This window comes from Bubalus bubalis, chromosome 7 (genome assembly GCF_019923935.1).
Source record: "Bubalus bubalis isolate 160015118507 breed Murrah chromosome 7, NDDB_SH_1, whole genome shotgun sequence".
Classification (NCBI taxonomy): domain Eukaryota; kingdom Metazoa; phylum Chordata; class Mammalia; order Artiodactyla; family Bovidae; genus Bubalus; species Bubalus bubalis.
The window spans coordinates 48,915,161-48,940,390 of record NC_059163.1 but is presented as its reverse complement, the minus strand read 5'-3'; the positions used below and the strand labels follow the sequence as shown (position 1 = coordinate 48,940,390).

The following is a 25,230-nucleotide window of genomic DNA, read 5'->3' as shown; positions in this document are numbered from 1 at the left end:
ATAATATCTTAATAATAAGGAGAAAAAACTAAGTATTTATTACTACTTGGAAGACTAAAGATAGAAAATAGTATTTTCTGGGAACAAATGCTTCTTCCGACAGTGAGAAACAAAGAAGCAGAACTCATTATGATTGGTGTTACTGCGCTGCTTTAAGGAAAGCAGGAAAACATATTTCACTGCAGAAATGATTAAATATGATAGAAGGCTTTTTACCAGGAGTGATAGCTGGGTGGCGCCCTGCACACCCGAGTAAGGTCCTATTTGGATCTGTATGTATTTGATCACACAGAGGAGACAGAGATGGACAATAACAATGGCCCTGAGTTTTGGGGCACGTGGTCCACAGTCCTGGGGGCAGTCACTAGTTAAAGGATTCTCAGGAAGGAGGCTAACTGTCATGGGGCTGGGATAGTGGTCTTCAAACCTTTCATATTCCTATCCTCCTCTCCCAGCCCTGAATAGGCCTGCAGTGTTATCCTTTCCAGTGTTCCAATAGCTCAGGGGAACCCTTCCAAAGAGCAGCAGCAATCCCACTGTTCCAGTCTGGGCTCCAGTCCCATTAGTCTCTTCAGCCCTCCCCAGGCTATTTATTTTTTGTCTCTTGCCTCTTCAGTGGCTTCTCTTTTTGCTCTTCAGTCTGGCTCCAGAAATGGGTGTAACCACTATTCAAACTGCCCTTTGCTTATGCTGATAGACCACCTCATTTGTAACTATCTTTATTTCATTGATGTCTCCTTTCCTCCCTCTCCCTTTTAAGTTAAATTACATTTTGTTTTCCCCAAGCTATTTCTACCTTCTAAAATATGTCTGTTTTTACAGTATAATTGAGTAAAGTTAGGGATGAAGAGAACAGTGGTGGTGAAATAAAGTGGAAAGAGACAAATGTTCAGTCTTTGGAAGCAATTGCCTCATGTTGGGATGTGTTTATTCATTTATAGAACCCATTTGTATTGAGAACTACCATATGCCAAGTCCTGTGCTAGACCTGGAGATAAACAGACTGAAGAAAAAAATGGAACAAAACATGGACCTTGCCATGTGGAACTTTTAGTCTAGTGAGTAAAATACATTAATACAAGAATCACATTGGAGGTCAGAGACTCAGCTGTGAGGCTGAGGAAGGGATTTTTAAGCAGAAAATTGAAGATGAGTTTATGAGGCCAAGTACAGGGGCTTCTATGCAGAGGGAAGAGCATGTACGTGCGGAGTGTGAACTCCACAAAGGAGCTTAGTGCATTCATGGAGATGGAGGAAGGCTGTTGTGACTTCCGCTCTGAAAACCAAAGGATGACGATGGAGCTGCAGGATAAGGCATGATGTAAACTGGGCTGTGGGGGTGGGGGGCTGGGGTGAGGTTGGGGGTGGGGGTTATAATGTGTTGTGTATATGCATGTTAGTACAAATTTGTTTGCAAGCCTGGCATGTGTTCAGGCCAGCATGTCAAAGATAATAAGTGCTAGCCTTTACTGCACACTTACCACATGCTTCTGTAATCGAGCATGTCCCTATGGGGCCTTCTTGGGACATGCCTTACCCCAAACACTCTGCTTCAGCTCCTCTTTAAAGTACCTATTAATAGATAAGAGTATGTGATGCACATTCCCTGAGTCGTTTTGTAGATGTGAAATGCCACTGCCCCCCACCCTCACCAAGTGAAGGAACCTCTTGATGAGCATAAGCATGTTGTCTGGAGCCTAAGGACTGATAATGTTAACCCCTGTGATAACACCCTGCTTCCTCACCATCAGCCAGTCAGAGAATTGCGCAAAAAACTGGTCAGGTACACCACTGACCTCTGATGCCCCTCCCCTCCACCTGCCCTTTAAAAATGGATAAGAAAGCTGTGGTACATATACACAATGGAGTATTACTCAGCCATTAAAAAGAATACATTTGAATCAGTTCTAATGCAATGGATGAAACTGGAGCCTATTATACAGAGTGAAGTAAACCTGAAAGAAAAACACCAATACAGTATGCTGTTGCTGCTGCTAAGTCGCATCAGTCGTGTCCGACTCTGTGCGACCCCAGAGATGGCAGCCCATCAGGCTCCCCCGTCCCTGAGATTCTCCAGGCAAGAACACTGGAGTGGGTTGCCATTTCCTTCTCCAATGCATGAAAGTGAAAAGTGAAAGTGAAGTCGCTCAGTCTTGTCTGACTCTCAGCGACCCCATGGACTGCAGCTTACTAGGCTCCTCCATCCATGGGATTTTCCAGGCAAGAGTACTGGAGTGGGGTGCCATTGCCTTCTCTGCCAATACAGTATACTAACGCATATATATGGAATTTAGAAAGATGGTAATGATAACCCTGTATGCGAGACAGCAAAAGAGACACAGTGTATAGAACAGTCTTTTGGACTCTGTGGGAGAGGGAGAGGGTGGGATGATTTGGGAAAATGGCATTGAAACATGTATAATATCATATAAGAAACGAATTGCCAGTCCAGGTTCAATGCAGGATACAGGATGCTCGGGGCTGGTGCACTGGGATGACCCAGAGGGATGGTACTGGGAGGGAGGTGGGAGGGGGGTTCAGGATGGGGAACACATGTACACTTGTGGCAGATTCATGTTGATGTATAGCAAAACCAATACAATATTGTAAAGTAATTAGCCTCCAATTAAAATAAATAAATTTAAATAAAAAAAATACTTTGCCAAAACCCTTTGGTGAGCTAGAGGCTTTTCAGGGTATGAGCTGGCTTGTTTCCTTACTTGGCCTTGCAGTAAACCTTTTCTCTTTTCCAAACTCTGACATTTCAGTTTGTTTGGCCTCACTTGTGTGTTGAGCACATGAACTCGCCATTAACATTCCTTTAAGTGTTCTACACATATTATCTTATTTACTCCTTTCAGCCATTTTCTGGGTATAAAATTTCTCATTTTGTACCAGAGGATCCACATATTGCTAATATTTTTTGAGAGCTGTTCACTTGTCACTTTAACAGTTTGCTGCTGCTGCTGCTAAGTCACTTCAGTCGTATCCGACTCTGTGCGACCCCATAGATGGCAGCCCAGCAGGCTCCCCTGTCCCTGGGATTCTCCAGGCAAGAACACTGGAGTGGGTTGCCATTTCCTTCTGGTAACATATAAAGGGACTTCTTGGCAGTCCAGTGGTTAAGACTCTGTGTTTCCAATGCAGGGGATGCAAGTTCAGTCCCTGGTCAGGACACTAAGATCTCACATGCCCTTTGACCATAAAAAAAAAATTGGGGGGCTTCCCTTGTGGCTCAGCTGGTAAAGAATCTGCCTGCAACGCGGGAGACCTGGGTTTGATCCCTGGGTTAGAAAGATCCCCTGGAGAAGGGAATGGGTACTCGCTCCAGTATTTTTGCTTGGAGAATTCCATGGACAGAGGAGCCTGGTAGGCTACAGTCCATGCGGTCACGAAGTCAGACATAACTGAGCGACTTTCACTTCTCTTAACTTCAAACATATAAGGAATTATAAGCACATCCAGTGTAGCATCTAGTGGGTCAAGTTCCTCTGTGAAATGTATACACAAACACAACCTTAGGGAAGAAAACTGAAATCATAGCTGCAATGGCCAGCTGGTAGACACAGGATGGCAGCATGGAATTCTCAATTTCTGTAGCTTTGAAAGTGCATTTCTCTAAAAATGATTGTGGAATTTAAATTAGAACACTGAAAAAACCCAGAAGTATGTTGACGGCCATATTAGAAGTTGCACACTGATCAGCTGAGCCTAAACAGTAGTGCTGGTTTATTTGCTAAGTCACGTCCAACTCTTGAGACCCCATAGATTGCAGCCTGCCAGATTCCTCTGTCCATGGCATTTCCCAGGCAAGAATACTGGAGTGGGTTGCCATTTCCTTCTCCAGGGGATCTTCCTGACCCAGGAATCAAACTGGAGTCTCCTGCACTGCAGGCAGATTCTTTACCAACTGAGCTACATCATATAGCATTTGATTATATTGGATTTTAAATATTGCCTTTTCTTTCTATTTTTGGCCATACAACACAGCTTGTGGGATCTTAGTTCCCCAAACAGGGATTGAACCCAGGCCCTTGGCACTGACAGCACAGAGTCCTGACTGCTGGACCACCAGGGTATTCCCAAAGACTGTTTTTTCTTTAAAAAAAAAAAAAAAAAAAGAGCACTCTTTAATTTGATTACATGTTATTCATGAGAAATGGAATATTTCCTGCCATGTCAATAAACAAAGGATGTCACGGTCACCAGCCATTGCAGCTACTGATGACAGTGAGCTAGTGAGCCCTGAGGGAACTTAGGAAGGAAAAGAGTAACTACCACCTAGCAGGTCTCAGACTGTAGCCACTCCCTACAGTGAGCCCTGAGGAAATTCAAGGTGTGAAGACACAGGCTACTGGCCCTGCTAGTTGCGGTGCATATCAAAGGAATGACTTCAACAAGCCCAGACTCCTGCATTTTCCCATACATGCGCGCATGCATGCTAAGTCACTACACTTGTGTCCAGCTCTTTGTAATCCTATGGACTGTAGCCCGCCAGGCTCCTCTGTCTATGGGCCTCTCTAGGCAAGAATACTGAAGTGGGTTGCCATGCTCTCCTCCAGGGGATCTTCCCAACCCAATCAAACCCCCTTCTCTTATGTCTCCTGCATTGTCAGGTGGGTTCTTTACCACTAGTGACACCTGGGAAGCCCTTTCTCATTCATAGAAAAGTGTTAAATTCCTTGACGAATCTGATTTTCCTTAAATAACAATAATCTCTTGACATTCAGACTACCTGCCCCTTTGTTGGAAAACTCCTATAATATCCTGGCTCCCCTCTCAGTTCTCTCAGGGTGACTTGAGATGCTGCCTTCTAGGCTTGAAGTCCTAAAAATTTCCACCAAATAAAATGTAACTCCTGGACTTCCCTGGTGGTTCAGTGGTTTCGAGTCCACCTGCCAATGCAGGGGACATGGGTTCGATCCCTGGTCTGGGAAGATTTAACAGGCATTGGAGTAACTAAGCCCATGCACCACAACTACTGGGCCCAAGTGCTGTAACTACTAAAGCCCAAGCACCCTAGAGCCTATGTTCCACAACAAGAGAAGCTACTGCAATGAGAAGCCCACAGTAAAAAGTAGCCCCTGCTCACCGCAACTAGCGAAAGCCTGTGTGCAGCAATGAAGAGCCAGTGCAGCCAAAGACAAATAAATAAATCTTTAAAAAACCCTAAAAACATAACTCTCAACTTTTAGGTTGTGAATTATGTATTTTTAGTTTCTACCCATTATGCTTAACATCCAATGTACTCTATAAAAGTACTATATAAATTATATTTGGTTGGTCAGCTAAACTAATTAGCATAAGGTATTCAATTGAAAGTACAGTCTAAATGGACTATTTAATTCCATTAAATATAATGGAGTGAAGAGCTAGACCCTGATTCTTCTGTGGCACAATTTTAATGAGACTGCTTCAGATGAGTCTTGCTCTACATCAGAAAAGAAACACAAATCCCTCCAGCTTCTATTTCTGGTTCTACCACAGGCTTTGCTGTTATACCCAGAGCAAGATGGAACCTGTTACTTTTTTCCACCTGCAAAATGTAGGCAATGCTTTCAGCCTTTTTTACAGAGGCACAGGATTAATGAGAGCCACAAATGACCTTGACCTGTTTTGTAACTGCAAATGTCTTTTTATTGCCAAATATTCATGAAAAATGAAAATCTGCTAGTTTTTTTTTTTTTAATGAGTCAATATTAGGCTAAAACTTTAAAGTCTGGAACATGTACTTTATTAGTTGTTTTTAAAAATTCCAGTTTCCAAATTTAAACAAAAGGAGAATAAGATAAATCTTTCAAGTGATAATCAAAACAGTAGGAAGGAAGTATATGGGTTGCCTTATAAATTGAAGTCTGTTTTTCAAAAACTATGATTTTCAGTAAGATTAGTAAGAGTGTCTGAAATATTTATGTTAGTAAAGCCATGGTGAATGAGGCTGGCTTGCTGGAAGAAATCATGCCAAAAGTAAGTTGGCATGTCAGGATGTGGTGTTAGTGTGTTTACATGTTAAGCCAGTTGAGAAGTTCGTGATAATGTGCTAATTTAGAATGATTGTTGACTACTGAAATCTTTCTATCAATCCCGATACTGATGCTGTGGGCCTGGGACTGATGGTTCACGAAGGAAGAAAACATTCTCAAACGTGGTGCTTTTGCAGAGCTCCAGCTAGTCAGGAGATTCTTTTTTCATCCTAGGCAACTGTTACTGGTCTATATCACTGTGGGAGAATGCAGCCCTTATTTCGGTGATTGAGTTAGATACACATTATGATTTACTTGTTTTTGAAAGACACAATTTAGGTCAGAATCACAAGAAATGAAATCAACTACTCCCAAAATATGGAGCTGGTTAGTGGTAAGTGCTTAATTCCCTAATCTATAGGCTCCAGGTGGAAGTATTTCGAGTAAAATTACACATTTGGTTGTCTGCTTCCTTCCTCTTCCCCTGGGGAAGGAGGGGCTTCTCTCTTGGATAAGTTGGAGAAGGAGCTGGGCAGCTTCTCCCCACCTCCGGGGCCCTGAGAGCAGCCGAGCCGCAGGAGTTGATGTGATTTCTGTTTATTGCCACTGAGTCCATGTAACATATTTACTTCATGCTTCTGTCCATGTTATTATTAATGTTCGTTATCTGGACTCTGGGATGAATTTTGCATAATGAAGACAGTTCATGCATATTCATAAAATTCCCCTCAATCAAGACTCATTTCAGTAACTCAGAGGAGAAATCACCCTTTTATATATCCTGGGATCCAGATAAAAGGGAAAATAATGGATATTCTGTCTTTTACTCCTGTTCACCTTCTTCATATTCTCCACAGCGGTGGCTGTAGAAATGCAGAGGGAATGGGAAAAATGCAACATTTTTACATTTACTTTTCCTACTTTAATTTTAACAAAGACTGTGGGTTATACAAGGCCCTCTCCTTAGGTCTAACAGAGTAGCTAACACACATTTGAAGCTCAATCTTATTTACTGACTGAATGAATTATTAAATTCAGAGCATTTTCATTGAAAATGTTTAAAAAACAGTTTAAGATATTTCATAATGCCCTTAATCAAATTCCATAATTACTTACAGGTTATTGGATCGAGCCTGGGGGTCTTACCAAGCTTCTTTCAGGGCATTCCATCACAAAGGTCATGGGTATGCAGAAATGAGGAGGTTTTAAAAGCATTTATCACAAAAAGGGGCAACTACCAATTAGCATACAGACTCCCCATCCCACTCCCCGCCCCAGAACAGTAGTTCAAGCCATAAAAAAAATCCATGTGCAATGCAGGAGATGCAAATTCAATCCCTGGGTCAGGAAGATCCTCTGGCAGAGGGCATGGCAACCTACTTCAGTATTCTTGCCTGGAGAATCCCATGGACAGAGAAGCCTGGTGTGCTATAGTCCATGGGGTCACAGAGTCAGACATGATTAAGCATACACACACAGACACACAGAGAGAGAGAGAGATCTACATAAATATATAATACAGAAATACAGAATCCCAGAAAAACACTTCCAGATGGGAAGCATCTATCATGGACACTAATTACAAGGAAAATATCAGCCTTCTGGGGCCTGAAGCTTTAGCCTGTGCCCAGCAATAGCTGTCATTCAATATCCACCTTACCCTCAGCCTGTGCCTAATGAGCCCCTGTCTACTTACCAAGTGTACTTCCTCTGACTCTCTGGACATTTCCACATCACAAACTCCAATTGCCTGTCCTTGCTCCAGATGACACACCTTTAGGGATCCTTGCTCTCCTTTCCCAGACTCCTGGGGACTCTCATTTTCAGCCTCATGGGTGGAGTGGTCTCAATTTCATTAATGCACTTAATTGAGTAACACTAATGGAGCACCAAGTGTGTTGAGCACTGGGCTATGTGCCTGGGATACAAAGATGATCTACACCTAATTCTGGCTCTCCCAGTGCTCACGGGTAATGACTGGACAGTAAGTGAGGTGGTCGAGTTAGCACCAGGCACTATGGAGACAGAAATGAGACACTGAGCCAGACCTAGAAGAGTTCCAGGTGCAAGACCTCCTTCCTCAGGTTGCCATGTCGCAGAAGAGACTTAGGTGGAGGTAGAATTGAGATTTTGTTTCAAATTTTTAATTTTTTTTATAATAGGTATTTGTTGGTTATCTATTTTATTAATAAATATAGCAGTTTGTACATGTCAGTCCCAGACTCCCAATCTATCCCTCCTCCCAACCCTTCCCCACTGGTGACCATAGTTCATTCTCTATGAGTCTGTTTCTGTTTGGTAATAACTCCATTTGCATTATTATAAGAGATATCATATAATATTTGTCTTTCTCTAACTTATTTCACTTAGTATGATAATCTCCAGGCCCGTGCATGTTGCTGCAAATGGTATTATTCCATTCTTTTTAATGGATAATATTCCAGTGTGTGTATATATATATATATACACACACCACATCTTCTTTATCCATTCATCTGTCAATGGACATTGAGTTTGCTTCCATGTCTTGACTATCGTAGACAATGCTACAATGAACACGGGTGCATGTATCCTTTTGAACCATGTCTTTATCCAGATGTATGCCCAGGAGTAGGACTGTTGGATCATATGGTAGCTCTATTTTTAGTTTCCTTAAGGACTCTCCATACTATTCTCCATAGTTGCTGTACCAATTTATATTCCCACCAATAGTGTTGGAGGCTTTGAAGAAGGAAACAGACAGAACAGGCTCCATCTTGAAAGCAGGACATCTTGGGCCGGACTGTGGACTTTGAGCTATATGCCCAGTATCTATGGAAACGATATACCAACTGGAAAACCAGGCCCCCTGGACAGAAGAGCCCCAGGGCTTGTACCTAGACTCTCTGTTGCCTAAAAGAATACCCTAATTATCTGTGCAACTGAACAGAATCATAAATTCTGTTATGCTTATTGGGGTATGACCACAGGCCTATTGATAATTGTCCCCTATTAACTACCTAGGCTTAAGGCAGAAGAATCATGGGTTAACTTTGATTGTATCTTTCTTTTCCTCTGTTCAGACTAGTTTCAGGGAATTTGGGGAGGTGGATTTAGCATGTACACTTAGGGTATATAAGGTTTTCAGAAAAACTGGTCGGGGTCCTTAGCTAAGAGGAGACCCTGCCTTGGGCCCGCCGGTGTAATAAACTGCACTCCACTATCTGCACTGCCCTTCTGAGTGAGTTTGTTTCCCAGAATGCGTGGCTACAACAGCTTCACTTTTCTTCATACCCTCTCCAGCATTTTTTGTTTGTAAACTTTTTGGTGATGGCCATTCTGACTTGAGAATTTTGAACAAGTCCCAGATCCACAACAGAAGGCTTTATGAAGCTGAGTCTGTGGTCAGATAAAGAGGAACAGTTAGACGTGGGCTCTGCAGAAGGAAAGGAAAGTTCCGTAGACATTACATAAAACGTTAGTTTAGATTTGGATGCTTAGAAACAGCACTCTTCCCTCTTTTTGATGGGGCCTTATTGGCACCTTTGAAAAACTGGGGTTAGAGAATAAGGGACAAGGGATAACAAGGGCCCATTTACTAAAATTCTCTTATAATACATCAGGGAAAATTGTGTGTGTGCTGTAGTATTTTACTGCCATTTTAGGGGACGTTTATGACTCTGATGCTGGGAGGGATTGGGGGCAGGAGGAGAAGGGGACGACAGAGGATGAGATGGCTGGATGGCATCACCGACTCGATGGACGTGAGTCTGGGTGAACTCTGGGAGTTGGTGATGGACAGGGAGGCCTGGCGTGCTGCGATTCATGGGGTCGCAAAGAGTCGGACACGACTGAGCGACTGAACTGAACTGAACTGATGGTTTCCTAACAAGCTTCACTCATTATAACTTGCATACTTGTATAGACAAGTTGAAGGGAAAAAGTTTAATTGACGATAATCCCAAAGGTGTTGATGGGAAGGGTTTTTTGTTTGGCTGTCATTGAAGTGAAGATCAAAGGTGATTCTTTGTCTCCCACAAAACTTTGATGTTTTCCTGCACTAATGCTCACAGGCAGGATGTAAACACCAATATTCAGTGGCAACATCCATATCACTTTATGATTAGGTGAGACGTTTGTTAAGGAAAATATAATTTGTTACTGCTCAGTGTGACTTTGAAGTGTTCTTCGGCACCCTGAAGGGAAAGCTAGTTCTAGAATAGAAGCATTAACATCCACTAATAGTCTATGTAAAAAACTGGTTTAACTGACTGCAAATGAATAGTTTGCATAGTTAAGACGACTAATACATACGTACATGCTCAAAATGGTAGATATATTGATCTTGAGCTAACTAGTCATTTCACAAAATTTTAACTGAAGCCTCAGAGGATATGGTATCCTTTGATATGAATTTTAAGTGCACTAAATGCATTTACAGTTATGGTATGAATTTTATTTTTTTTTTCATTTTTCATTCATTTTTCTTAAATGTATTTATTTTAATTGGAGTCTAATTACTATACAATATTGTAGTGGTTTTGGCCATACATTGACATGAGTCAGCCATGGGTATGAATTTTGAATGCCCCATATATCCTACCTTGCCAGCACTTCGTGGTATGATATTGGCTAATGTGTTTCATCATTGCCATGGAAGGCTGAAAATGTCAGACAGGACTCATGGAATAATATGGATGAAACCCGGTAGGGAACCTGGTAGAGGACCAATTTGTTCACACACATAATGATTGTAATTATCCTATATACTGTATTAACATAAGCCACAATGATTTCTGGTTATTTCTGACTTTCTCTTACAAATATTATCCTCTCCTTAGTTTATAACCTGATATATAAAGGTAGGCGCTTCCCTGGTGGCTCAGTGGTAAAGAATCCACCTGCCGATGCAGGAGATGCAGGTTTGATTTCTGAGTCAGGAAGATCCCCTGGAATAGGTCATGGTAACCCACTCCAGTATTCTTGCCTGGGAAATGCCATGGACAGAGAAGCCTGGTGGGCTATAGTCCATGGGGTTACAAAAGAGCTGGATACAACTTGCTGACTAAACAATAACAACAACACATAGGAAGAAGTAGTGCTTTAATCAGCAGAATGGTCCTCTAATCTCTGATTATCCTGCTGCTGCTACTAAGTCGCTTCAGTCGTGTCCGACTCTGTGCGACCCGAGAGACGGCAGCCCACCAGGCTCCGCTGTCCCTGGGATTCTCCAGGCAAGAACACTACTGTGCCTTAAAGAAGGAAACTGCTACCTGGCCCCACAGAACAACCAAATTCATCCAAATATCCATCCATGCTTTCACCCATGCACGTGGCATCCATCCGTCTATCCATCTACCACTGTTTTAAGCAGTGGGGACAGAATGTTAAGCAGACAACTACCCTCATAGACTTTGTAATCTATGAATCACTGGGGCGGCTGATTTGCCAGCCAGTTTGTCCTCACATCAGAGTGAAATAAGAGCATTCCATCCTAAATAATTACTTAATCTAGAAAATTTAGAAAATATACAAATAAAGAAAATGATGATCATTTTTAATATTTCCTAGAACTAATCACTATTAGGGACCTCCTTGGTGGTTCAGACAGTAAAGAATCTGCCTGCAATGCGGGAGACTCAGGTTTGATCCCTGGGTTGGGAAGATTCCCGGGAAAAGGGAATGGCTACCTACTCCAGTATTCTTGCCTGGAGAGTTCCAAGGACAGAGGAGCCTGGCAAGATACAGTACATAGTGTCTCAAAGCGTCGGACACAACTGAGCGACTAACACTAATCACCATTAACGTTTTGGTGTATTTACTTAAAGTCTTCTGTGTTTGTATGTGTGTAACAACAGTGAAATATACAATACATAATTTTAAGTCTCTTGTTTTATTATTTGCTTAACATTATATCATGAGCAATTTCCTGTGCTATTAAATTATTAAAGATATGACTTACAGTAGTTGCTTGATGTCCCATTCTATAGATGTATTAATTTTTGCTAAACATTTAGACTGTTCTTATTTCCCTTATTTTTTTGCTTTCAATTAATACTAAAATAACATATTTAAACCAAAAATTGCACCCAAATCTCCTTAGGATTTCCCCTTAGATTTCTAGAAGTGTAGCTTCTGGATAAATGCATATGAAAGTTTTATGGTTTTTGCCAAATTGCCTTCCAGAATAGAAAAGATTCCACTCTAGAATATCTAGAAAATTTAAAAATAGTTTAGTTCAGTGTTTGCTGTCATGCATATCAATCATGATGCCATATTTGGCTGAATGGCAGTGTCTTTTACAGGTGAATGTTTGGACACAGACTTTTTAAATTATAGGTTTTGAGAGGGTGACTTTGAATGAACCATGCTGAAAACAGTGGACATTTTTCAGGTGTTTTTTTTTGTTCATTTCTTACAGCTAACCTCCTTATTCCCTTTCTTACTCTTTTTTATGCATACAATTTCAAACCCTTTACCCCATTTCCATGCCTTCACTTATGCTGGTAAGCCATCTTTCCATGTTTTTTCTGAAGCTCACATAATCAGGTATACATTTATACACACACATGCACACACACATAATCTTGTTATTTTATAGAAATGCTGTCTCATTATATTCACTTCCACATAAAGAAAAAAGAAAACAGTGCCTCTGGTGGTATGTTCAGCAGAGTCTTCTGGGAATCATTACTGGAGGTCTAGCATAGAGCCAACTGTCCTAGCTTTTTCAATAAATTCTGGTATTAAGTTTCTTTCTAATTCAAACAGCCAAAGTGATGACTCTTATTCACTTGAATCCTGACCTTATTCAAGTCCCTTCCTCCAAATCCCATGATTATTATATGTCATTGCTCTTTAAAATTCTTGCCATTATGATGGGTATTGGGCTTCCCCGGTGGCTCAGTTGGTAAAGAACCCAACTGCAATGCAGGAGACTCAGGTTTGATCCCTGGGTCAGGAATATCCCTTGGAGAGGGAAATGGCAACCGACTCCAGTATTCTTGCCTGGAGAATCCTGTGGACAGAGGAGCTTGGCAGGCTACAGTCCATGGGGTCGCAGAGTCAGACATGACCAAAGTGTCTGAGCACACACACATGCATAATGGGTATTAGGTGATGTCTTGGTATTGCTTAATCTTGGATATGAGTCTCCCCCAACTCTCTTGCTCTGATGTGTTTGAATATCGTCTTTGCTCCTCACTGCAACTCTCTCTGTGTTTTCCCCAGATTTTACTGTCCTTCTGCCCTTTGTGGTTGGAGTAATCTACTGATTTATAGGTTATTCCCCTTTATTCAAAAATTATTTTCACTCCTGCTTCCTTGATATTCTTTTCAACACTACTTCTACCCTGCTGCTGCTGCTGCTGCTGCTAAGTTGCTTCAGTCGTAGCACAGTCCGACTCTGTGCGATCCCATAGACGGCAGCCCACCAGGCTCCCCTGTCCCTGGGATTCTCCAGGCAAGAACACTAGAGTGGGTTGCCATTTCCTTCTCCAATGCATGAAAGTGAAAAAATAAAGTGAAGTCACTCAGTCGTGTCTGACTCCTAGCGACCCCATGGACTGCAGCCCACCAGGCCCCTCCGTCCATGGGATTTTCCAGGCAAGAGTACTGGAGTGGGGTGCCATTGCCTTCTCCACTTCTACCCTAATTTATGGCATATCAATATCCATGCAGGCCAATTCTTCCCGTATCCCTCCCTTACCTCTCCATGATCATTCCTTTTTTTTTTTTTTTTGGCCATGCTAAGTGGCTTGCAGGATCTGAATTCCCTGACCAGGGATCTTGCAGGGGAAGCAAAGAGACCTAAGCACTGGACCACCAGGGAATCCCCTCAGTGTTCATTCCTTTCGATTGCTGAGCTGCATTTCATTGTATGTATATAGCATCATTTGTTTATCCACTCACCCACCAATGGATCTTTGGGTTGTTTTCGGTTTTTTGCCCATTGTAAATAAAGCTGCTATGGACATTCATATTAGTCTTTACAGTCAGATACAGTGACAAATAGAGTTTGTGACAAATAGAGTTTGCCCACAGATTCCAGCTGGCCCTTGACCTCCTTTGCTTTGTTTATAGTTTGTTTCAGTTTTTTTCAAATTGAAACAGTTAATTTATAATACTGTGTTAGTTTCAAGTGTACAGCAAAGTGATTCACATATATACCGATATCTATCTATCCTTTCTTTTCAGATTCTTTTCCATTATAGATTATTACAAGATATTGGATATAGTTCTCTGAGCTGTACAGTAGGTTCTTGTTGTTTGCCTATTTTACATATAACATGTGTATCTGTTAATCCCAGACTCCTAACTTATCCCCCACTCTCCTCTTTGGTAACCATAAGTTTGTTTTCTATGTCTGTGAATCTATTTCTTTTCATAAGTAAGTTCATCTGTATGTCTCTAGCTCTTAAGTGCTAACCCTGCTGGCTGGCAGTAGCCCCCAGACTCACTGCAAATGCTGGGTGGTGGACTCTCAAAGGGACTATCAAAGGATATGCTCTACTTCAAGGTAGCAGCCTGCCACAGAACAGTCCATAGCCTCCTTCTTTATGATCCCATTTCAATAGCTGGCCATGCTTAGCTTCTCAAGAATCACAGACTTATCTGCCTACACCAGTGCACAGAGAAACTGTCAGTGACTTTTTCTCTGATTCATTAACTTCACCTTATAGACTCTCTACCCAGTCTTCAGATCTAAACCCTAGCATATTCCATAACACCCACAGCAGCTTTGCTACCCTGACAAATATATCCTCTCAAAGCTGAAATAAACTTATTTCTTTGGTGTTCATTTCCTTTTTCTTCTTCTCTTTATAAAATGAGGATTTTTTAGCAGCTTTATTTGTGATAGCCTCAAACCAAAAATAGTTCAAGTAGCCATCAATAGTAGGAAGGGCAAATGCTGTATATTTTATTCATAGAATGAGATGCTACTTAGCAGCAAAAAGAATTACCAATACCCTCAACAACACAGATGAATGTAACAGACAAATGCTGAGTGAAAGAAACCAAACAACAAAGAGAATATACTGTATGATTCTACCTGTATGAGGTTCAAATCAGAGAAAAGTGATCTATGGTGATAGAAATTGGGACATTATGTCCTTGGAAGAGGGCCATGAACTCAGAGGGACATGAAGATTTTTTTTCTACTTATGGAAATGCTCTATATTGTGGTCTGAGTGATGTTTACAAGGATATATACACATGTTAAAATTTTAGCAAGCTGTTCAGTGATGATTAGTGTATTTTACCTTTAATATATGGAAAGAGAGAGAGACAGAAATTAGAGTCTCTTCGTCTCTTGTCTGGACTCAAGCTTTTTAAAACAATTTTTTTTTTTTAATTTGAAATGATTATAGATTGACGGAAGTTGCACAGATACTACAGAGAAGCCTTGTTTACCTTTTACTCAGTTTCTCTCACTGGTTACGTATTACGGTCGGTGTTCATTGCTTCAGAATCATTTCCATCATCATCATTTGTTTGCCCACTACCAGTGGGTTTGAAACAGTGGTATCATTTCTTGACAAGAAAGCCCAGAAAAACTTGTTTCTCATTTATCAATAAGGCTTAATGTTTTTAAAAAATACAGATTTCAGTTCTCTGATTCAGTTAATAACATATATCAGAAAACAGGTTTGATTAAAAATAAAAGTGATTATAAAAATAAATAAAGGCTTACATTTTCTCTGATTTTTTATACACACTTGTGTTACCCTTGAAGAACTGACCTTAAAATGTCACATATTGTCCCATGGTCCCACTGCACATGCCTGGTACTCACCCCACCCCTCTACCCCACTCCCCACCCTGGTGACAGAAATCTGAGAGCTCTTCATGAGCCAGACCCTGTTCACTGAGATGCGTCCACTAATCACACACCTAGATGTAGAAACAGGGTTAAAGTCAAAGGCTCCTGATGGGTTGTGCCAAGTCAATTAAATGCATGGCTGAAGTACCAGGCAAAGCTGTGGTCGCTGTTCAGGCTCCAAGTCTCTCTGTTTTTGGAACTTTCTTTCAAGGATGGCCATTTAAAGTGCTCTTTTTATGTTTATCCACTATGTATTTGGAGTGGGGTCTGCATTAGCTCATGGGCTTCCCTAGTGACTCAAAGAAAAAGAATCCTCCTGCAACTCAGGAGACCTGGGTTTCATCCCTGGGTCAGGAATATCCCATGGAGAAGGAAATGGCAACCCACTCCAGTATTCTTGCCTGGGAAATCCCATGGACAGAGGAGCCTGGTGGGCTACCGTCCTTGGGGTTACAAGACATGGACACGACTGAATGAGTAAACCACCCACTGCATTAGCTCGGGAGTCAGATTGTCTGGGCTCTAACTCTAGCTCCACTAGATACTAGCTGCATGACCCAGGACAAGTTACTGCCCCCCTCTGGGTCTCTGTTTCCTCATTTTTAAAATGGGAGGGAAAAAATGAGAAATTTCTGGTAAAGATTAAACGTCTGAAGCACTTGGAACAGGGTATGGAACATGGGTATTATTGAGTACATTTTTTATTAGTAGTATGTTATCAGAAGTACCTCTCTTAGACATATTATATCAAACCCTTGCAAAATTATTATCCAATTGTTAAATTAAAAAAAAAATCTCATTTGAAGAAAAAAGCTAAGAATGTCTCTTCTGTTCTAGCTTGGGTTTTGCCTTTTTCAGAAGCCAGTGAATACTGTTGGTTTAATAGGGGGATGGGGAGGCTAAGAACTAAGCACTGTTGGGAATAAGATTTCCATAGGTTTATTATCCCCAATTATCTTCAGAATATCAATGTTTGTTTGATAATTTTGGATACACATCTTTATTGACTGTGTTGAACTTTTATTTATTTTTTTAAGCAAGGGATGGTTTAGTAAAATATAATTTTAGACAATCAAAATGACAAGGCATATGAAGGGATGACTGACCTCTGTAATCAGATTGGGCAAAGCTATGGTTTTTCTGGTAGTCATGTATGGATGTTAGAGTTGGACTATAAAGAAAGCTGAGCGCTGAAGAATTGATGCTTTTGAACTGTGGTGCTGGAGAAGATTCTTGAGAGTCCCTTGGACTGCAAGAAGATCCAACCTGTTAATCCTAAAGGAAATCAGTCCTGAATATTCATTGGAAGGACTGATGCTGAGGCTGAAACTCTAATACTTTGGCCATCTGATGTGAAGAACTGACTCCCTGGAAAAGACCCTGATGCTGGGAAAGATTGAAGGTGGGAGGAAAAGGGGACAAGAGAGGATAAGATGGTTGGATGGCATCACCGACTCAATGGACATGAGTTTGAGTAAACTCTGGGAGTTGGTGATGGACAGGGAGGCCTGGTGTGCTGCAGTCCGTGGGGTGGCCAAGAGTCAGACACAACTGAGCAACTGAACTGAACTGATCATGAAAATGGAAAGATTTTTGTGGTTGTATTATCAAAATATGGTAAAATATGTGCACATATCAAAGCTGGATGAAGCACAAGCTGGAATCAAGATTGCTGGGAGAAATATCAATAATCTCAGATATGCAGATGACACCACCCTTATGGAAGAAAGTGAAGAAGAACTAAAAAGCCTCTTGATGAAAGTGAAAGAGGAGAGTGAAAAAGTTGGCTTAAAGCTCAACATTCAGAAAACTAAGAACATGGCATCTGGTCCCACCACTTCATGGCAAATAGATGGGGAAACAGTGGAAATAGTGTCAGACTTTATTTTTCTGGGCTCCAAAATTACTGAAGATGGTGACTGCAGCCATGAAATTAAAAGACGCTTACTCCTTGGAAGGAAAGTTATGACCAACCCAGACAGGATATTAAAAAGCAGAGACATTACTTTGTCAACAAAGGTCTGTCTAGTCAAGGCTATGGTTTTTCCAGTAGTCATGTATGGATGTGAGAGTTGGACTGTGAAAAAGGCTGAGTGCAGAAGAATTGATGCTTTTGAACTGTGGTGTTGGAGAAGACTCTTGAGAGCCCCTTGGACTGCAAGGAGATCCAACCAGTCCATCCTAAAGGAGAGCAATACTGGGTGTTCATTGGAAGGACTGGTGTTGAACCTGAAACTCCAATACTTTGGCCACCTGATGCGAAGGGCTGACTCATTTGAAAAGACCCTGATGCTGGGAAAGATTGAGGGCAGGAGGAGAAGGGGACGACAGAGGATGAGATGGTTGGATGGCATCACTGACTCAATGGACATGAGTTTGGGTAGACTCCAAAAGTTGGTGATGGACAGGGAGGCCTGGCGTGCTGTGGTTCATGGAGTTGCAAAGGATCAGACACGACTGAGTGACTGAGTGACTTAGCTTTGACTGATCAAAGCTAAGAAATGCCTTTTGTTGTGTGGTGTGATAAGCTTGGTTCCACTCTCTCCATGAAACAATGACTATCATTTACTCAGCAGCTTCGGAAGTCAATCTTTCCTTCAATACGGTTTTCCTATACAGTCATTGGGCTGCTGTCTATGGGGTTGCACAGAGTCGGACATGACTGAAGCGACTTAGCAGCAGCAGCAGCATACAGTCACTAGATGTGTTCCTGCTAATATCAGGGCTCTGATCTACATACTGTGCTTCTTCTCTAGATTTTAAGAACTTGGCTCTCATATTTCCTTTGGTATCCTTGTTGCATCTGTAGTAGTTAATTCTCTTTACTCTAAAATGATAAAAATAAAAAGCCCCCAAGTACTTAGTGTGTTCTTCTGGTGAAATAATAAATCAATGTATCTGTGAGTTCTACCAAGGATTTTATTTGATCACTATTCATTTTGCTTAGGTACTTTGCATTTTGCAATGTGGTAGAGTCTATTTAAATATATACATTATTTTCTAGTCTCACTATAGCTATTTAAAGGGAAGTCCAAAATAATTATTTTTTAAAATATCTACATTTCTATCATTCATCTATCTATATTCTAAAGAAAGAACTTGGAATAAAGGTTTAGGAAAATCCTCATGGTGATTTTTGAACTGGAAATTGTAGAAAACATGTCCAGTTTCCTCATTACTTTTAATTCCCCATAATTACTAAATGCCTCCTCTATCACCTTCAGGAAGGCTTCTCAGAGTGATTAGAAGACACCCTCTCTATCATACTTCAGGTTTCTACAAAAGCATGGGTCTCTTCAGGAGCTTTCTTCTCTTTCCATGGATATTTTGTCTAATACTTACTATTATTATAGGTTCATAATGCATCTTCACATCCTGAAGAGTATATTCTCTCATCTATCTCAGAGTTTCTTGACTCTTCTCAAACATTTATTTTTTCAATTAAACATTAGAATCAGTTTTTTAATTTCCCCAGAAATATCTAAATGGAAATTGGATTGGAATTGCAGTGAATGTATAGCTTAATGTGGAAAAATAGAAATATTTGGAATAATTGTATAATTGATGATTTGACAGAAGTTGCCCATAAAAATCATTTGAACATTCTGTCTTTTGGGAAGAGGAAAAAGTTTTTAAAATTTCTTTAGTATTTGTGGATTAAAATTTTTTATTTAATTAATTAATTTATTGCCATCCAGTATCTGAAATACCTTCCTGTTGGGGAATTCCCAACCTGTATTCATTGTAAGAGTTGAAACGATCAACACATACTTTCCTCTGCTCTAGCATCTAGGACCTGGAACTATGTTTTTGGCTCAGCTCACAGTACCCAGGATTTTAAGTCTGCAGCCAATCAGCAAAGAATCAGGGACATTCAAGACAGGTGGGCTTTTTTTTTTTTTTTGCATGTGGCAATGGTATGAAAAACAGCATCAAATGTTTAAGAACAATGCTTAGTGGTATCATGATATCCTTTCCAATTATGGCATGATTTACCTTTGGATCCTCTTTTTTAAAATTCATTGCTGCAGTCAGTGAATTAATATTTTATTTTGGGTATTTGCTGGCATAGTCATAAAAGACATTGGCTGGTAACTTTTCTTGCACTATCCTTTTTCACTTTTTTTTAAAACAAGGCAAAATTATTTTGTTGCTTGACCATAGGAACCATAACTAAATCTTCTCTTCAGATCTTTTTCATATTGAATAATTTTTAGTATTTCATATTTTTCTAGAAAATTATCCCATTTAAGTTTTCAATTTTATTGGCCCAGAATATTCTTCATTCATAGAATACTCTATTTCCCTCTCTAGTGTACCTATGGTTATTATTTTATTTTCTGCCCTAATATTGGCTTGTTTATGCTTCAAAAAAGATCAGTGTAGCCGTAGGTCCATTTGGGATTTTTTTTTGGCCATGACACATGCCTTACCGGGATCTCAGTTTCCTGACCAGGGACAGAACCTAGACCAAGGCCATGAAATCCTGGAATCCTAACACTAGGCCACCAGGGAACACCCCCAGAGGTCCACTGCTTTTACTTGTCTTTTCAGGAAACAAATTTTGGGTTTTATAATCTCTCCTGTTTGTCTTCTGTGAATTTCTTGCCTTGCTTCCTGTTATAACTATACAATAGCTCCCAGACCTTTCCTAGTATCTGTTGATGGATAAAGGAGTTAGCAGATTTCTGGCTTCTCAATTCTCGCAGGGAGCCCAGTTCCAGCTCTCTGCCCTGTGCAGGGCCCACTGCTTTAATTCTTGGCCCTGGGCATTAGAAGCTCAGCTCTGAAACCACTAATCCAGTCTCTCTCTCTGCAGGCTATATTGATTTAATCTCTGCATAATTCTGGGGCTGTGAGTTACTGCTTCATGTTTAGCTCCTGGAGATACCCTTTTCTTACTTTTGAGTGTGAACATGTGTGTTTTGTTTTGTTTTTAATTTTTTGGCCACGCCACGCAGCATGTGGGATCTTAGTTCCCTGACCAAGGATCAAACCTGTGCCCCCCGCATTGGCAGCTCAACAGTCTTAACCACTGGGCTATCAGGGAAGTCTTGATGAATACATATTTTAAAATATATTTCAAAAGACATTTAGTATGTATGTATTTAAAGTACATCTTGTCAGTCATGTCAACTAGAAGTCATCCTTTTGTGTATGTGTGTTGCTAATACTTCAAATTCTCACCTATGCTCTCATTTTTAAGAATTAACTTCATAAAAAATTATTTCTGACTTAGTCCTGAAGAGCAGAGAGAGTAAGTGGTGGTTAGTACTCTTGCCTGGAAAATCCCATGGATGGAGGAGCCTGGTAGGCTGCAGTCCATGGGGTCACTAAGAGTCGGACACGACTGAGCGACTTAACTTTCACTCTTAACTTTCATGCACTGGAGAAGGAAATGGCAACCCACTCCAGTGTTCTTGCCTGGAGAATCCCAGGGACTGCGGAGCCTGGTGGGCTGCCATCTATGGGGTCACATAGAGTTGGACACGGCTGAGGCGACTCAGCAGCAGCAGCAGCAGCAGCAGCATCTTTGGCCTTCCGAGGTGGCGCTAGTGGTAAAGAATCTGCTTCCCAATGCAGGAGATACAAGAGAAACAGGTTCGATTCCAGGGTCAGGAAGATCCCCTGGAGAAGGGAATGGCTACCCACTCCAGTATTCTTGCCTGGGAAGTCCCAGGGACAGAGGAGCCTGGTGGGCTATAGCCCATGGGGTTGCAAAGAGTCAGACACGGTTGAGCAGCTGAGCACAGCACAGCATCATCTTTACCAACCCCCAGCTGCCATACAATTACCCTCCAGACAGAGGTGGTCATTTCAGAGGGAGGCAGTGCCTCTGAGCAGCATCACCATCTACCCTGAGAGACGCCTGCCGAGATCCACTCTGGGAGGAGACGAGGGTGTCCAGGTAGTGGACTGACCTTATGATCATACGGTTCAGGAGTGGTTTTCATACAGAGGATTAGCACGGTGGGATTGTCCCCTCCCTCTGTGTCCCCTTCTGCCCTGGTCTTGCTTTGCCGGCTCAGTTTCTCCCTCCCCCACATTGAGGATAGGTCTGTCTTGATTTGCTGTTTCCTGGGTATTGGGGATTCTACACAGAGAGAATGCGTATGGGTGATAGGGCAGGAGAGGAGGGAGGAAAGAGGAAAGAGAATACAGCTTTCAAGAAACAGCAAAGCATCAAGATGCTGAAGCAGTGTCAGAGTGTGAGCAAGTAAGATCCCTGAGATGACAAGAAAGTGTGGCTGTGGCATATGACTCAGGTTCCTTTACTGATCCTGGAAAATACGATGAATAACTAGAGTTACTTTTTAGCTATTTCTGGTTTTCAGATATTTTTCTTCAAAGGAGCTTAATGTTTAATTTGGCAATATGAGCCCCACCTTACCTCCGGGTTACAGTTGGATAACCACCCCCTTTGTTTGCTTGGGTTGTTGACTCTTATCTGTGGCTGGTTAAGCTGATTCTCCCTGTCACCCAGGGAGAAATGCCTGGTATTAGGAGTAGGGAAGCATCTTTAAGGAGCTGAGAGTAAACTGGCTCTTCCTTACTTGGCTGGCACTTCTTAATTTTTACTTGGCTGGACTTTCCAGTGAGGCTGAAGATGTCTAAATACTAGGAACTTTCTGGTGGTTCAGTGGCTGACTGCACACTCCCAATGCAGGGGCCCTGGGTTTGATCCCTAGTCAGGGAACTAGATCCCACACGCTGCAACTAAAGGTCCCACATCCTGCAACTAAATCCCAGTGCAGCCAAATAGATAAATAATTACAAAAAAAAAAAAAAGAATTCTAAATACTATAGTTGAGTATTATTGAGTAATTCTCAAAATGTATTTTATTGGTGTCATGGGAATGTTCAGAATTTATTTTTAAAAATAATTTTATTTATTTATTTTATTTTTGGCTGTGCTTGGTCTTCATTGCTGTGTGCGCTTTTCTCTAGTTGCGGAGAGTGGGGGCTACTCTCTATATTCTGTTCATGGACTTATCGTTGTGGTGGCTTCCCTTGTCGTGGAGCATGGACTCTAGAGTGTGCGGGCTTCAGTAGTTGAGGCTACTGGGTTCTGAAACACAGGTTAGTAGTTGTGATGCTTGGGCTTATATGTTCCATGGCATGTGGGATCCTTCCAGACCAGGGATCGAACCCATGTCTTCTGCACTGGCAGGCAGATTCTTTACCACTGAGCTACCAGAAAAGCCCTCATTGTTTTTAAACTATGTATATGTAGCACTGATTCCTAATTACCCTCGGTATCCTTTTCCTTTTTTTCCTTAATAAAAAAATTCCAAATGTTTTAGCTTCCAGGATAAGGACCATATTGCCCAAACTTCCTTGCAGCTAGGGGTGGCCAAGGACTCTGAGCGGAAGTTTATATTTCCTAGTCCTTCTAGGAAATGTCTTTAAAAGGAGAGCAAACCCTTCTTCAGCCCTTCCTGTCTTTCTGCTGGTTGAAGTGTGGACACAGTGATTGGAGTCAAGCAGCCAACCCGGACCATGAAGCTCAGAGCCTCAGATTTAGGATGAAGGATAAACAAGATAGACATCTGGATCCTTGATGACTGTGGAGCCACCCTATTAGCCTGGCCTGCTACCCTGTGGAGTATTTACATGTGTAAGAAGAGAACTACCATGTCTTTTAAGTCACTGTTATTTCAGTCTTTTGTCACACACAGCCAAAGCTAGTCTGAAATGATACATGTGCCAGACATCTAACTGTATATTATTTGATGTGTGAAAATACTACTATTTATTTTTTTAATGCACATTCTGAGAACCCCAAAGAACATGACATCATAGTTGTAGACTGAATAATGGGGTAACTACTTAAAAGTATAAGATGCAAAGGAGCCAACGTTATTATCATTAATGCTGATGGTGGTCTAACCAGCAGGAGAGTCCATTCTAATAGAAACTTAATTTTTTTCAGACACCTACTCACTTCTGTTCAACACAGCCTGGGATAAGACAACCTCACCTCTACTCTGGGGACAGCCTGGTGAACTAGGCGTTATCCCAGATTTCTGCTCAGAATTTGGTTCAGGAATGGCTCTATGACCCAAGTTGGGCTGCTGGGATACAGAAAGCAGATCCAGGAGCTCCTGGGGAAGTTCTTTCTCATTTTCTTGGGGAGTTTCTGAAAGCTACCTTCTCTCACTTTCCCTGGATATTGCTTTCCAGATACAAGGCCTGTAATCATCTTATCAGCTTGATGATGAAGCCGACACAGACAGCAAAGCCAGTTATGTCAAAGACCTATGGAATCACAGCCATTGGATCTGTATCATCTTGAAGTGGGTTCTACCTCTGACTTTCCAGTGAAAGGAGTCAATCAACTTCCCTGTTATTGAGGGAAGATAAAATTGGGTTTTCTATGACTTACAGTAACATGTAAAGTAAAATGGCCACATGGTGGAAATAAACCCCTGGCTGGAGCAGAGCATTTGGTTCTATTCCCAGCCTTGCCACCTATAGGCTGTGTGACCATAAGCAAGTCACTTCACCTCTCTGAAACTCACCTTCCTCATCTGAAGAGGCGAGGCTGTTGGACTAGATCAGTGGTCCTCAACCATGGGTGGTTCTGCTCCCATAAGAGATATCTGGGGAAATATGGGGCATTTTTCATTATTACAGTAAGTGTGGAGACACAGCTGGCACTCACTGAGTGGGCAGGCATGCCAAACGTCCACAGTGCTTGGCATGATCCCAATAAAGAAAATCCATTTCACCCAAAGTGCCTCTTGAGATACTGTGCTAGATGTTCCTCTTACTTTTTACCTCTCTTGTGACTCTGGGTCGTTTATTCCTTTCTCTTGATTTCTGCTTTCCTAATTTTTGCCATCTGCTGGTCCCCTTTTGACTGCCTAGATGGAGCTTTTATATCAGTGTTTCTCTATGTAGGTCCCAAGGACAACATCCATCAGAGTCAGCTCGGGAATCTGCTAGAAATTCAGTTTCATGGGTCCAAACTGTGACCTACCAAATCAGTATCAACATCCCCAGGTCACTTGTATGGAGTCTTGCTTTACATGTTCCTCTATCTCACTAGGCCACAAAATGTCAAAATATAAAGCTTTTCTTATAAAACTTATAAATTTTAAAGTCACTTATAAAGTTTAAAAAATAAGGTTATCACTCATCCTGATATTTGAGTTCTTTGCATAAATTATTTCACTAACCCTCACAAAAACTTAATAAAAGAAGTCTCCTATTCCCATTTTATGGGTTAAACAAAAGGCTTCCTTATCATTACAAGTTGGTGAATGCAAGAACTGGGACTTGAGCCCAGATATACTTGACCCCAAAGCCCCCTTCATTACGCTGCATAGTCTCATGCTGTTCTCTGTCTTTGTGATACTGGCTGCCAAACAGACACACCAGAAAAATGCCTGGCTGCTACTTGAAACCATGTTCTGTTCACAGCAATGACATACAATACATGTGACAGATGTGTGATTTGAT

At 41.4% G+C, this 25,230-nt stretch overlaps 1 long non-coding RNA gene across 4 annotated transcripts in view; it reads right to left on the bottom strand.

Moving 5' to 3' along the window:
- The window catches only part of LOC123334422, a 42,765-nt gene that overhangs the window by 7,018 nt on the left and 10,517 nt on the right, over window positions 1-25,230 (bottom strand). Inside the window, exons 2-3 of one of the 4 annotated variants that reach the window (XR_006552246.2) lie at window positions 24,288-24,368; window positions 1,482-1,572 (exon numbers count right to left, since the gene is read on the bottom strand). This is a non-coding gene — a long non-coding RNA (uncharacterized LOC123334422). Of the gene's footprint in view, window positions 1-1,481; window positions 1,573-5,364; window positions 6,827-7,158; window positions 7,392-22,648; window positions 22,835-24,287; window positions 24,369-25,230 lie in introns of those variants that run through there. The other 3 variants (XR_006552247.2, XR_006552245.2, XR_006552248.2) reach the window with 3 other exon arrangements.